This window comes from Cherax quadricarinatus, chromosome 2 (assembly GCF_038502225.1).
Source record: "Cherax quadricarinatus isolate ZL_2023a chromosome 2, ASM3850222v1, whole genome shotgun sequence".
Classification (NCBI taxonomy): domain Eukaryota; kingdom Metazoa; phylum Arthropoda; class Malacostraca; order Decapoda; family Parastacidae; genus Cherax; species Cherax quadricarinatus.
This window is the reverse complement of record NC_091293.1, coordinates 66591575-66606574: the sequence shown is the minus strand read 5'-3', so window position 1 is coordinate 66606574 and position 15000 is coordinate 66591575.

Genomic DNA, 15000 nt, shown 5'->3' with positions numbered 1-15000 from the left:
CCCTTCTGTCTCCTCTGTGAACACTTCTTTGAATCTCTTGTTGAGTTCTTCACATACTTCCCGGTCATTTCCTGTTGTCTCTCCTCCTTCCTTCCTTAGCCTGATTACCTGGTCCTTGACTGTTGTTTTCCTCCTGATGTGGCTGTACAACAGTTTCGGGTCAGATTTGGCTTTCGCTGCTATGTCATTTTCATATTGTCTTTGGGCCTCCCTTCTTATCTGTGCATATTCATTTCTGGCTCTACGACTGTTCTCCTTATTCTCCTGGGTCCTTTGCCTTCTATATTTCTTCCATTCCCTAGCACACTTGGTTTTTGCCTCCCTGCACCTTTGGGTAAACCATGGGCTCATCCTGGCTTTTTCATTACTCCTGTTACCCTTGGGTACAAACCTCTCCTCAGCCTCCTTGCATTTTATTGCTACATATTCCATCATCTCATTAACTGGTTTCCCTGCCAGTTCTCTGTCCCACTGAACCCCGTTCAGGTAGTTCCTCATTCCTGTGTAGTCCCCTTTCTTGTAGTTTGGCTTCATTCGTCCTGGCCTTCCTGCTTCTCCCTCCACTTGTAGCTCTACTGTGTATTCGAAGCTTACAACCACATGGTCACTGGCCCCAAGGGGTCTTTCATATGTGATGTCCTCGATATCTGCACTACTGAAGGTGAATACTAAGTCCAGCCTTGCTGGTTCATCCTCTCCTCTCTCTCTTGTAGTGTCCCTTACGTGTTGGTACATGAAGTTCTCCAGTACCACCTCCATCATCTTAGCCCTCCAAGTATCTTGGCCCCCATGTGGGTCCAAGTTCTCCCAATCTATCTCCTTGTGGTTAAAGTCACCCATGATCAGGAGCTTTGCCCTGCATGCATGAGCTCTTCTGGCCACTCTAGCCAGTGTGTCAACCATCGCTCTATTGCTCTCGTCGTACTCTTGCCTTGGCCTCCTGCTGTTCTGTGGTGGGTTATACATCACTGCTATTACCACCTTGGGACCTCCAGAGTGAAGTGTTCCCACTATGTAATCACTTTCTTCTCCGCTATCTTCTCTCTCCAGCTCATCAAAATTCCAGCGATTTTTGATCAGCAACGCCACTCCTCCACCCCCCCTGTTCCCTCTGTCTTTCCTCAGGATTTGGTATCCCGTTGGAAAGATGGCATCTGTTATCATACCTGTAAGCTTGGTTTCTGTGAGAGCTATGATGTCCGGTGATGCTTCTTTGACTCTTTCTTGCCACTCCTCCCACTTATTTGTTATTCCATCAGCGTTTGTGTACCATACCTTCAGTTTCCTTTCCAACACTGTGGTTTGGGGGGCCTGTGAGGGTGGGAGACCTGGTGGCATACTGTGGGGTTCTATAGCTTGGTGTTGGGTGGAGGCTGTGGGTATGGATTGTAGGGTGTGTTGGGATGGTGTGATAGGTTGTGTGGTTCTGAGAGTAGTTGTGTGTGTGCTTGCCCTTGCTGTGTGTGTGTGTGTGTGTGTGTGTGTGTGTGTGTGTGTGTGTGTGTGTGTGTGTGTATGTGTGTGTGTGTGTGTGTGTGTGTGTGTGTGTCCAAAAAAGTCAGACAGAGTGACTTATTTCCATTGGGGTCCTTTTACCTTATTATTATAATATAAAGGTTATAATATTTTCTTACTATTCTATAATGAAGATAACATCTTATTATCATACTAAAAAGACTATCTACTACACGAGGGTCATTAAGACTATCTACAATACGAGGGTCATTACTAGGAATAAGGTAAAATTTACACGTATTTTAGCTAAAAAATAGAAAATCATTCCCCTCCCTTTCTGTAGCTTCATTCATCAGACACTTTTTGGCACTCTTCTTGAACTGGTTCATGCTATGACTGGCTTTGACATGTGCGGGTAGTCTGTTCCATTCCTTTATTGCTGTACAATAAAAGGTGTTTGACGCCTGGCCACTGACTGTGGGTACTACAAAGTTGTGCTAGGGTGAGTGTGTTGTGTTGGTGCGTCAGTGTGTGAGTGTGGTGGTGTGCGAATGTGGTGGTGTGTGAGTGTGAATGTGGCAGTGTGTGAGTGTGGTGGTGTGTGAGGGTGAATGTGGCAGTGTGGGAGTATGGCAGTATGAGTGTATGGTGGTGTGTAAGGGTGAGTGTGGAAGTGTGTGAGGGTAAATATGGCAGTGTGTGAGTGTGGGAGTGTGTGAGGGTAAATATGGCAGTGTGTGAGTGTGGGAGTGTGTGAGGATGAATATGGCAGTGTGTGAGGGTGAATGTGGCAGTGCTTGAGTGTGGTGGTGTGTGAGGGTGAGTGTGGCAGTATGTGAGTGTGGTGGTGTGTGAGGGTGAATATGGCAGTGTGTCAGTGTTACAGTGTGTGAGTGCAGCGATTTATGAGTATTGTAGTGTGTGAGGGGGGGGGAATGTGGCAGTGTGTGAGTGTAGATGTGACGGTGTATGACTGATGTTGTACTAGGGTGAACGTGACGGTGTGTGACTGGTGTTGTACTAGGGTGATCGTGACGGTGTGTGACTGGTGTTGTCCTAGGGTGAACGTGTCGGTGTGTGATTGGTGTTGTACTAGGGTGATCGTGACGGTGTGTGACTGGTGTTGTACTAGGGTGAACGTGACGGTGTGTGACTGGTGTTGTACTAGGGTGAACGTGACGGTGTGTGACTGGTGTTGTACTAGAGTGAACGTGACGGTGTGTGACTGGTGTTGTACTAGGGTGAACTTGACGGTGTGTGATTGGTGTTGTACTAGGGTGAACGTGACGGTGTGTGACTGGTGTTGTACTAGGGTGATCGTGGCGGTGTGTGACTGGTGTTGTACTAGGGTGATCGTGACGGTGTGTGACTGGTGTTGTACTAGGGTGAACGTGTCGGTGTGTGATTGGTGTTGTACTAGGGTGAACGTGACGGTGTGTTATTGGTGTTGTACTAGGGTGATCGTGACGGTGTGTGACTGGTGTTGTACTAGGGTGAACGTGTCGGTGTGTGATTGGTGTTGTACTAGGGTGAACGTGTCGGTGTGTGATTGGTGTTGTACTAGGGTGATCGTGACGGTGTGTGACTGGTGTTGTACTAGGGTGAACGTGTCGGTGTGTGATTGGTGTTGTACTAAGGTGATTGTGACGGCGTGTGATTGGTGTTGTACTAGGGTGATCGTGACGGCGTGTGATTGGTGTTGTACTAGGGTGATCGTGACGGTGTGTGACTGGTGTTGTACTAGGGTGAACGTGTCGGTGTGTGGCTGGTGTAGTATTAGGGTGAACGTGTCGGTGTGTGAGTGTAGTAGTATGTGTGGTGTAGTCACGTACGTGTATTCGCTTATGTGTGGTAGCTCCTGGCCCCGCTGGCAGCAACAATGTTCGCTCTCTCCTGGCTGCTTAAGCCTTATCATAGCTATTCTTAAAACTATGTATGGATCCTATCTCCTCCACATTGTTGTTCAGGTCGTTCCACTTCCTGACCACTCTATGGCTAAAGAAGTATTTCCTGATATCCCTCTGCCTCATCTGTATTTTAATTTCCTGATGTGACTTCGTGTACCTGAGACCCACCTCTTAGATACAGACGCCCTGTCCGCTCTATCATTTCCTCTTATTTTTATGTACGTTGTAATCATGTTTTCCTGAGGTCTTTCTGTCCCCTAATGTCATCAGGTTTAGCTCCTGCTGCCTCATATCCCTAAGTTCTGAGACTAGTCTCATCACAATCTTTTGCGTCTTTTCTAGCTTGTTTACATGATTTAGGAGATGCAGGCTCCAGATTGGCTATATGTGCTCCAACATGGTCTGACATATGTTGTATATAGGACTGTGAATGCCTCCTTAGTAATGTTCTGGATAACCACCCTAAAATTGCTAGTCTCGCGTTTGTTGCTGTTTTGCCCGACTGATGTGTGCCTCAGGCGAAATGCTGCGATCTAGGGACTCACTGAGTTCTTCTCTTCCAGGGAGGTTTATAACCTTTCTTGCGCTGTATAGCCCTTGTGGCTTAGCGCTTCTTTTTTTTTGATTATAATAATAATAATATAACCTTTCTTCACTAAACCTGTACTCTGTTTACAGTCTTCATACCATTGCATTTGCTCGAGTTACATTCTAATAGTTACTTATCAAATAAGCTATGCAGGTTGTTCACATCTATTTGTAATCTTTTCCTCAATTAGTTTAACATCAGTGGTAAAGAGGGACACCTCTGGCTCACTTTCTTCTGTCATGTCACTTACATACACAAGAAACAGTAGTGACCCAAGTACTGACCCTTGTGGAACACCACTCGTCACACTCGACCATCCTGAAATCTCCCGAAGAGCAGCCTTTTCCTTTTTGTTAAATTTTCACTTGGTTCACTTCAGTGTTTTTCCTGTTATTCCTGCCTGCTCCTCTAGGTTTTATACCACACTCTTGTGAGGCTCTGTATTGAATGTCTTCCTATAGTCCAAAAATACACAGTCCATTCACGCTTTGTCGATCCATATCATTGAACTCGAGCACATTTGTCAGACAGAATTTTCCTCCATTAAACAGTGCTGGTTGTTGCTTTTGAATCTGCTTCTTGCCAGGTGCTACTGATAAGATTCTCCATAACCTTATTTATTATACCAGTTATTACTTTATATCATTCATCTACAATTATACTATGTGTACATGTGCTATGTGCTTGTATACTTTACTGTGTGTATGTGTGTGTTTGTGAGGTGTGTGTGCACTCACCTAGTTGTGGTTGAAGGGGTCGATTCACAGATCCTGGCCCTGCCTCTTCACTGGCCGCTGGGTCATGCTTCCTGCTCCATGAGCTTCATCATACCTCTTCTTAAAGCTGTGTATGGATCCTGCCTCCACTACATCACTTCACAGACTATTCCACATCCTGACAACTCTGCGACTGAAGAAATACTTCCTAACATCTCTGTGGTTCAACTGAGTCTTCAACTTCCAACTGTGACCCCTTCTTGCTGTGTCCCATCTATGGAACATCCTGTCTCTGTCCACCTTGTCAACTCCTCTCAGTATTTTATATGTGGTTATCATATCACCCCCCCCCCATCTCTCCTGTCTTCCAGTGTCGTCAAGTCGATTTCTCTTAACCTCTCCTTGTAGGACATAACCCTTAGCTCCGGGACTAGTCTTGTTGCAAACCTTTACACTTTCTCCAGTTTCCTTACATGCTTGGCTAGGTGTGGGTTCCAAACTTGCGCTGCATACTCCAATATGCGCCTAACGTGCACAGTGTACAGGATCCTGAATGACTCATTATTAAGATGTCAAAATGCTGTTCTTAGGTTTGCCAGGCGCCCGTATGCTGAAGCAGTTATTTGGCTAATGTGCGCCTCGGGAGACGTGCCCGGTGTTATACTCACCCCAAGATCCTTTTCCTTGAGTGAAGTTCGTAGGCTCTGGCCTCCTATACCATACTCTGTCTGTGGTCTTCTTTGCCCTTCCCAGTCTTCATGACTTTGCACTTGGTGTGTCATGGGGTTAGAATTAATGGATTTGGGAATAACACACATGATGGATGGCTGGTAACTTATAATTAGTGGTAAAATAAGGAAGTGCACTCAGAGGCTTCGCCTGTCCTGTCTACTCTCTACTATGCCTTGTCTTGAACTGCCGGCGGAGCTCAAGGGCACGCTCGGTAATCAAAGAGTAACTTGTGATGTTATGTGACTTACTGTTAGGCCAGCAGTAAGTCACATAACGGTCAGTGATTCATGTAGGAAGCTATGAATCAGTAGCAGTTACTTTGAGTACAGTAGTACATAGTACTGACAGCTCGGCGATGCTAACTTATGGCATCCTGACATACAGCTAATACAAACTATAGGCTAGAGGTGGATGGCTCTGGGCTGATTCTATAGTGTCAAAGTACACAACAGTTGAACAATATAACTATACATAAGGATGGTTTTGGAATGGATGTTAATGTAACGCATTATATGTGTGATATATTACAGTTCATAGGAACTGACAGAATTAACAGTGGGAGTAAACAATAAAAGAGACAAAAAAAGATTAATCTATCTGTATTCATGTGATCTATGGATTCTGAGGAAGTATATGTACAAAGAAGGAGTGTTTAACAGAGAAGGCAGACTTGGTGCACTCAAATCTATTACTGTTAAATCTCAGACTTTGGAGAGAACGTAAACACACACACACACAAAAAATACTTAAATAATAATAAGTTGATATTGTAACAGACAGTTGAAATACAATTTAAACTATATTATTCATCTATACAGGTTATTAACATTTAATCCCAACTCTGCTAGGTGAGATTTACATAAGCAGAATGGTTATCATCTCTGGGATGATCAAACTCTGTTGCAATGGATAACTCATGCCATGGTTGAGGAGGATCGAAGTTGGTATTTTCAAATGATACTTGAGGGTTTCTCAATACTTGTCATGTACGGAGGAAATAACGACATTCAGGTTGATCGTCTGACTGATTGTTAGAGGTATAGGGTACAGAGTCATGAGGATTGTCAGAGTCTGTCACATTAGTCTGGATAGGAGCATCATCGTCATCGCATACTAACTTCATATTATTTAAATGTGATTCTTTATACTGACCAGTGCTAATTTCTCTAACTTAATACTTATTTCCATTGATATGTTCAACTACTCAATAAGGACCAACAAACTTTTGATCGAGCTTAGGCACTGCAGACGTTTTGCTAAAGTTAGTCAGCATAACTCTCAGACCTACTTAAATTTTGGTCGGCTTTGCTCGAGTAATAGTGACTCTTATAAATTCTGCTGTAGATTTATGAAGTGTTTTACGGATTCTTCTACAAACACTTTGAGCTAAGCTGGTACGAGATGCTATGAAATCATCAGGGTTGTAATTTGGCTTTGGATTAGAATACAACAACTCATAAGGCAAATGCTTATCTACACCGTACAACGCATAATGTGGAGTGTCACCTATAGAAGCATTGTAAGCAGAATTTATTGCACACCGAACATCAGGTATAATTTCATCATAGGTTGCACTATTAGGATTGATAGTGGCTCTCAAGACATCAAGTCCTTTCTTATTAGTTCTTTTCTCTAAACCATTACTGGCAGGATGGTGAGGAACAATGGTTGATCTTGTACAAAGTGCACAACTTTTCAAGAATCTCATTGCAAAATTCACCTCCATTATCTGTTACTAGGGACTTAGGGGTGGTATGCCTGCAGATAATGCGTTCTTAAAACGCTTTAGCTACTGTCTCGGCAGTCTTATCTGCAATAGGAACTAACTCACAATATCTGGTGAAATGATCTACCATAACACACAGATGTTTGTTGCCTTGGAGGGAATATTGGAAATTAGTTAACAGATCTAGCGCAACTCTTTCCCACGGTTCGCTAGTAGTTTAATACACCTGGATTGGATTAGGACCATTAACATTACCTTTACGTTGCATGCAGACGCTACATTTCTTAACATACTCAGAAATATCAGTTGCCATACGAGGCCAAAAGTATTTCAATCTGGCTTGTTTTACAGAACGATCCATATCAGGGTGTGCAACACCTGGTGCATCGTGAACTAGCTGTAAGGCTACATTCACTAATGACTGTGGAATTACTAACTGGTATACCCGTCTGCTAGGAGTACCCAGCTCGGCTGTGTGATACAGTAATTCTTGGTTCATGACAAAGTCACTGATGGATGCTGGTGGCTTCGCAGTCAGAATAAAATCTTTCTAATGCAGGAATCGAATCACACCAGACCACATGGAATCTGTTCTTTGAGCATTCTTTATATCCTCGGCACTAAATGGACGGTCTTCAGTTACTATACTAACATGTCGCGATAAAGCATCGGTGACTACATTTGACTTGCCAGGTAAGTGTTCAAAGGTAGGGTTGAACTCTTGTATAATCGAGGACCATCTGGCTAATCTTCCAGTAGGTTGTTTGTTCTAGAATAAAGGTATTAGTGGAGCATGATCTGTCAAGACATGAACAGTGTATTGATATATAACTGGGGGTTTTCATCAGAGAAGGTTTGTTCCACTTCATCCCCAAAATTATCTTCGTCAGAGACATGCGAAGCAACAGCACCAACGAGACTGTCGTTCTCGAGACTGCTTAAGGCATCAAAGAAATTATGAACAGGGATGGTGTACTCATTATCACCTACTGTCACCATGGGACGGTTTGATTGGGGCGCTCGAATTTCCCCAAATTGGAAGAATGAGCCTGGTTCTGGTTAGCCTGAGAACCACGACCTTTATTTCCTCTCCTGGTTCTGCGGTAGGAACGGCCATGGAAAGATCTAGAGTACCTAAGGTTGTATAGAGCATTACACGCATATGTGTCATGTCCATGTATGCGATGGAAGGTACAGTATGGCAAGAAGGATTGAGAATCATCATCAGTACGGCACTTTTTACTCTGAGCACTTGTACAATTTGCTGCAGTATGACCACGGTAACCACAGTTGTAACAAGTTCTAGTGCTGTGGTTACTGAATGTACTATGAATACTACGAGGGTTATAGTGACTTGGTACACTGGTCTTGGACGATCATTGCGATTGTTGTCTACCATGATTTGGCGCTGTGACACAAACGAGAGGTGGTGCTGAATGAGGCATAGTGGCGAATTAGGTTTGATACACGGGAAAGTACCCTGGGGGCACAAGGAACATACATGATTAAGAGCTGTAAGTGGTTCCATCTTCACATTTGGAGGGTTAAACTCATAAGCACACAGAAGCAGGCAGCATTAGTTCTCTGATTGCCCCAAAAGCGGCTAATTTAGCAAAGAATACTGTGGATCTTTTACACTCGCCAGGTACGAATGCTGAGGACTGGACTGCTTTGATAAATGATAAAAGTTTATCTAATCTAACAGCAAATGCACTCAACGATTCATAATTCATGGGTGTTGCATTCACTAGTTTCCTAAGGACGAAATAGGGATCAGCCGTTTTCACTGGTACTAGGAAAGAATGAATCAGTTCCTCATATTCTGACTACTTAGTACGATTCCTGAGGTCTCGCATTTCGAGGAGATCGATAATGTGAATGGCAGCAGGCGATCGATAAAGACCTACTTTCGCAAGTCTGATAAGACTCTCCTCTGATGGAGGACCTTCCATCAGGGCGTTAGCCCGAGAACGAACGGCAGTAAACCACGCTTCAAGATTATGCGCATGACCATTGAATAAAGGCAAAGCATCAAGAGAGTCACGAGGAAAACTATAGCGTCTCTATGTCTGGTGCAGTCTATCAGTCGATAAGGAACTATTAGGGATGTTCACAGTGACAGCAGTAGCCTGAGAGGCTTGACTGACGTCATTCACTAAAGTATCACTCGAAGGTATATGAGACATAATGGCAAAAAAGTTGCACAAAAGTAATTAAGGAAAGAATAATGAATAATGAAAAATTATATAAATGTGACACAAGTAACTAAAATTGAAATGAGTATGTTTATGTTTAACTAATTCTTCATAAGTAAATAAAAATATATAAGACACTGCATGAGAACGGACTGAGATTTACTTGGCAAAAATAAGAAATGACTGGGAAAAGACAAGAAAAAGGACATGTTACTGCAGTTTAAATGAATGTCAAAATGAGCTTTCGTTACTCTTAATGCAATAAAGAAATTGCAAAAAGTATAAAATAGTCACTAAAACGTATGCAAATGAAAAATATGCTGAAAAAAACAGATTTTCCCCCAAAAATGGCACTAAATAAATTAATGTGCACTGATAATACAACAAATTTAATAAACTGTAATAATGAAAAGATTACACTGAATTATAATTTATTATTTTTTGAGAAATAAACAATTACTGAATAAAACAGAGTACAAAATACTCTTAAAAAATATGAATAGGAAGTAATCACTGCAGAACAATAAATTTTACAATGCAATTAAGTAGCAGAATTAATCAACTTATCAATAAAAAATTTGCAGTAAGAAAATGTAGCTGAAATTGAACGAACTCTTTAACTCTTAATTGCAAATTAGGAAAACAGTTTACTTGAACAGAGCAATGATAACACTTTACTTTAAATATGTACACGAAGAGTCAGTTTGATCAAGGAAATATTAATAACATGAATAAAATAAAAAGACACAAAATACAGAACTGGAAATTCAATACTTACAGAATGGCAGGAAACAGATTAAATCACTCACAGGTATACTCTAGGTATACTCTAGGTATACTCTAGGTATACTCTGGAGGTATACTCTGGTATATAGGTATACTCTAGGTATACTCTAGGTATACTCTCAGGTATACTCTAGGTATACTCTGGATATACTCTAGGTATACTCTGGATATACTCTAGGTATCTGGACTCTATACTCTAGGTATACTCTGGATATACTCTAGGTATACTCTAGGTATGGAGGTATACTCTAGGTATACTTCAGGTATACTCTAGGTATACTTCATATACTCTAGGTATACTCTAGGTATACTTCAGGTATACTCTAGGTATACTTCAGGTATACTCTAGGTATACTTCAGGTATACTCTAGGTATACTTCAGGTATACTCTAGGTATACTCTAGGTAGGGAGGTATACTCTAGGTATACTTCTCTAGGTATACTCTAGGTATACTCTGGATATACTCTAGGTATACTCTAGGTATACTAGGTATACTTCAGGTATACTCTAGGTATACTTCAGGTATACTCTAGGTATACTTCTCTGGAGGTATACTCTAGGTATACTCTAGGTATACTCTAGGTATACTTCAGGTATACTCTAGGTATACTTCAGGTATACTCTAGGTATACTTCAGGTATACTCTAGGTATACTTCTCTGGAGGTATACTCTAGGTATACTTCAGGTATACTCTAGGTATACTTGGATATACTCTAGGTATACTCTAGGTATACTATATCTACTTCAGGTATACTCTAGGTATACTTCAGGTATACTCTAGGTATACTTCAGGTATACTCTAGGTATACTTCAGGTATACTCTAGGTATACTTCAGGTATACTCTAGGTATACTTCAGGTATACTCTAGGTATACTTCAGGTATACTCTAGGTATACTTCAGGTATACTCTAGGTATACTTCAGGTATACTCTAGGTATACTTCAGGTATACTCTAGGTATACTTCAGGTATACTCTAGGTATACTTCAGGTATACTCTAGGTATACTTCAGGTATACTCTAGGTATACTTCAGGTATACTCTAGGTATACTTCAGGTATACTCTAGGTATACTTCAGGTATACTCTAGGTATACTTCAGGTATACTCTAGGTATACTTCAGGTATACTCTAGGTATACTTCAGGTATACTCTAGGTATACTTCAGGTATACTCTAGGTATGCTTCAGGTATACCTAGATATACTTCAGGTATACTTCAGGTATACTCTAGGTATACTTCAGGTGTACTCTAGGTATACTTCAGGTATACTCTAGGTATACTCTGGATATACTCTAGGTATACTCTAGGTATACTCTAGGTATACTCTAGGTATACTCTGGTATACTCTAGGTATACTCTAGGATATACTCTAGGTATACTCTAGGTATACTTCAGGTATACTCTAGGTATACTTCAGGTATACTCTAGGTATACTTCAGGTATACTCTAGGTATACTTCAGGTATACTCTAGGTATACTTCAGGTATACTCTAGGTATACTTCAGGTATACTCTAGGTATACTTCAGGTATACTCTAGGTATACTTCAGGTATACTCTAGGTATACTTCAGGTATACTCTAGGTATACTTCAGGTATACTCTAGGTATACTTCAGGTATACTCTAGGTATACTTCAGGTATACTCTAGGTATACTTCAGGTATACTCTAGGTATACTTCAGGTATACTCTAGGTATACTCTGGTATACTCTAGGTATACTTCAGGTATACTCTAGATATACTTCAGGTATACTCTAGGTATACTCTAGGTATACTCTAGGTATACTCTCTAGGTATACTTCAGGTATACTCTAGGTATACTTCAGGTATACTCTAGGTATACTTCTGGTATACTCTAGGTATACTTCAGGTATACTCTAGGTATACTTCAGGTATACTCTAGGTATACTCTAGGTATACTCTAGGTATACTTCAGGTATACTCTAGGTATACTCTCAGGTATACTCTAGGTATACTCTAGGTATACTCTGGATATACTCTAGGTATACTCTAGGTATACTCTAGGTATACTCTGGATATACTCTAGGTATACTCTAGGTATACTCTAGGTATACTCTAGGTATACTCTAGGTATACTCTGGCTATACTTAGGTATACTCTAGGTATACTTTATACTCTAGGTATACTAGGTATAATTAGGTGTCTTGCCAGGCACTCAAGAGAACATTGCTACAGTCTGCAAAAAAATCTAGCAGGTGAGATACTGCACAAATAATCAGTTGAGCACAGTAAGTGGTACACACTAAGTTAAAATGGTAAACACAAGGAAAATGCAATGAAAACGATGCAAAACACAAGAAAACAATGATACACAATACTGAAATATGATGTAGAACACAACACAAGAAAATAATACTTCAGGTGTGGAAAATGGGACACGATAACAAATATATACATAAAAATTATAAACATAAAATGAGGAAGAACACGACACTGGGAAATAATAGAAAGTAATGGGAAATTAAAACTCTGAGTCTACACTTAAGGGACAAGTCTCTGAATACACAATTCACTGTAGAAATGTCTCACACACTCAAGTGTCTCTGTAAGCAGAAAATATCTCTACTGTTGATTGAAGTCTAGAAGCCACGGCAGAAGGTGGTGGGAGGAAAGTGGTGGGAGGAAAGTGGTGGGAGGAAAGTGGTGGGAGGAAGGTGGTGGGAGGAAAGTGGTGGGAGGAAAGTGGTGGGAGGAAAGTGGTGGGAGGAAGGTGGTGGGAGGAAGGTGGTGGGAGGAAGGTGGTGGGAGGAAGGTGGTGGGAGGAAGGTGGTGGGAGGAAGGTGGTGGGAGGAAGGTGGTGGGAGGAAGGTGCTGGGTGGAAGGTGGTGGGAGGAAGTTGGTGGATGGAAGGTGGTGGGAGGAAGGTGGTGGGAGGATGGTGGTGGGTGGAATGTGGTGGGTGGAAGGTGGTGGGAGGAAAGTGGTGGGAGGAAAGTGGTTGGAGGAAGGTGGTGGGAGGAAGGTGGTGGGAGGAAGGTGGTGGGTGGAGTGGTGGGATGAAGGTGGTGGGTGGAATGTGGTGGGAGGAAGGTGGTGGGAGGAAGGTGGTGGGAGGAAGGTGGTGGGAGGAAGGTGGTGGGTGGAAGGTGGTGGGAGGAAGGTGGTGGGTGGAGGTGGTGGGTGGAAGGTGGTGGGAGGAAGGTGGTGGGAGGAAGATGGTGGTGGGAGGAAGGTGGTGGGAGGAAAGTGGTGGAAGGTGAGGAAAGTGGTGGGAGGAAAGTGGTGGGAGGAAAGTGGTGGGAGGAAGGTGGTGGATGGAGGAAAGTGGTGGGAGGAAAGTGGTGGGAGGAAAGGTGGTGGGAGGAAGGTGGTGGGAGGAAGGTGGTGGGAGGAAGGTGGTGGGAGGAAGGTGATGGGAGGAAGGTGGTGGGAGGAAGGTGGTGGGAGGAAAGTGGTGGGAGGAAGGTGGTGGGAGGAAAGTGGTGGGAGGAAGGTGGTGGGAGGAAGGTGGTGGGAGGAAAGTGCTGGGAGGAAAGTGCTGGGAGGAAGGTGGTGGGAGGAAAGTGGTGGGAGGAAGGTGGTGGGAGGAAAGTGGTGGGAGGAAGGTGGTGGGTGGAAGGTGGTGGGAGGAAGGTGGTGGGAGGAAAGTGGTGGGAGGAAGGTGGTGGGAGGAAGGTGGTGGGTGGAAGGTGGTGGGAGGAAGGTGGTGGGAGGAAGGTGGTGGGAGGACGGTGGTGGGAGGAAGGTGGTGAGTGGAAGGTGGTGGGAGGAAGGTGGTGGGAGGAAGGTGGTGGGAGGATGGTGGGGGGAGGACGGTGGTGGGAGGAAGGTGGTGGGAGGAAGGTGGTGGGTGGAAGGTAGTGGGAGGAAGGTGGTGGGTGGAAGGTGGTGGGAGGAAGGTGGTGTGAGGACGGTGGTGGGAGGAAGGTGGTGGGAGGAAGGTGGTGGGAGGACGGTGGTGGGAGGACGGTGGTGGGAGGAAGGTGGTGGGTGAAAGGTGGTGGGAGGAAGGTGGTGGGAGGAAGGTGGTGGGAGGAAGGTGGTGGGTGGAAGGTGGTGGGAGGAAGGTGCTGGTGGGAGGAAGGTGCTGGTGGGAGGAAGGTGCTGGGTGGAAGGTGGGGAGGAAGGTGGGGGAGGAAGGTGGTGGGAGGAAGTGGTGGTGGATGGAAGGTGGTGGGAGGAAGGTGGTGGATGGAAGGTGGTGGGTGGGAGGACGGGGGTGGGAGGACGGTGGTGGGAGGAAGGTGGTGGGAGGAAGGTGGTGGGTGGAAGGTGGTGGGAGGAAGGTGGTGGGTGGAAGGTGGTGGGATGAAGGTGGTGGGTGGAAGGTGGTGGGATGAAGGTGGTGGGTGGAAGGTGGTGGTGGAAGGTGGTGGGATGAAGGTGGTGGGTGGTGGGTGGAAGGTGGTGGGAGGAAGGTGGTGGGTGGAAGGTGGTGGGTGGAAGGTGGTGGGTGGAAGGTGGTGGGATGAAGGTGGTGGGTGGAAGATGATGGATGGAAGGTGATGGGAGGAAGGTGGTGGGAGGAAGGTGGTGGGAGGAAAATGGTGGATGGAAGGTGATGGGAGGAAGGTGGTGGGAGGAAGGTGGTGGATGGAAGGTGGTGGGAGGAAGGTGGTGGATGGAAGGTGATGGGAGGAAGGTGGTGGGAGGAAGATGCTGGGTGGAAGGTGGTGGGAGGAAGGTGGTGGGAGGAAGGTGGTGGGAGGAAGGTGGTGGATGGAAGGTGATGGGAGGAAGGTGGTGGGAGGAAGGTGGTGGGAGGAAGGTGGTGGGAGGAAGGTGGTGGGTGGAAGTGGTGGGAGGAAGGTGGTGGGTGGAAGGTGGTGGAGGAAGGTGGTGGGTGGAATGTGTTGGGAGGAAGGTGGTGGGAGGAAGGTGGTGGAGGAAAGTGGTGGGAGGAAGGTGGTGGGAGGAAGGTGGTGGGAGGA